Source organism: Myotis davidii, unplaced genomic scaffold, assembly GCF_000327345.1.
Source record: "Myotis davidii unplaced genomic scaffold, ASM32734v1 scaffold933, whole genome shotgun sequence".
Taxonomy (NCBI): Eukaryota; Metazoa; Chordata; class Mammalia; order Chiroptera; family Vespertilionidae; genus Myotis; species Myotis davidii.
In genome coordinates, this window is record NW_006285240.1 from 524,724 (window position 1) to 525,568 (window position 845).

General features: G+C 33.5%; 1 protein-coding gene across 1 annotated transcript in view; it reads left to right on the forward strand.

Annotated features, from left to right (window-relative positions):
• A1CF (APOBEC1 complementation factor) overlaps nucleotides 1-845 on the forward strand; it is a 77,547-nt gene that overhangs the window by 71,330 nt on the left and 5,372 nt on the right. The window lies entirely within an intron of this gene.

An 845-nucleotide genomic window follows, 5' to 3' on the forward strand; every position in this document is an offset into this window, starting at 1 on the left:
CCTGCTGACCTGCAGTCAGCAGTTAGAGCTGCTACTCCGTTAGCACGTTACAGACTATCTGCCATTTAAAGCAATTTATTATTGTTTGGGAACTTCAGAGAATGCTTTGTAGATGACAAGAGATGCTACAAAACTGAGAATATTACAAGAAAAGTTAATAAAGAAGATAGGAGCAATCTATAAATTGAATAAACTGGAAAAGGTCATGCCATTGCAGCTGGATTGGTGTTAGAACAAATGAGATAAGCTCCATACGGGCATCCTGGAACATTGTTCTGTCCCAATGAGTTTTGTTTGTTTGTTTTTTCAAATTTATGCCCGATTTTGCAGTTTATTGAATCTGCCAACCAATGATAGTATCAGGGTTTGTGGGCCACCAATAAAGTGGCTTCAAGATGAAGAAAATATGTGCTTTTAGACATGATTCAGTTTGCAGTAATGATAGAAAAAGACAAAACATGCAGGAAGTTGCCATAAACCAGACAATTGTAAAAATAACCAGAAGTGTCGTTCACCAAAAACATTGCAACTGTCAACACCTATCAATCCTCATCAATAAATACTAACCAATTAAACTTTAAAACCTATTTTTATGAAGTTAAACTTTATGATAAATAACATAAAATAAGAATATACTGTATCCTTAGGTTATTTTCTCTACACCATTATAAACAGAAGGATTGAAGATAATAATGAGTAAATCCAGCCACACAGTGCTAGGATATCAACTTTTTAAACAGGGATAAGTATATCAAACAAATCACAAAATTAAACTATTGGTAAAAAGTTACAGCTAATGGACTAAACTAAAAACATATTAGACTAACTGGTGTGAAGATGGTTTT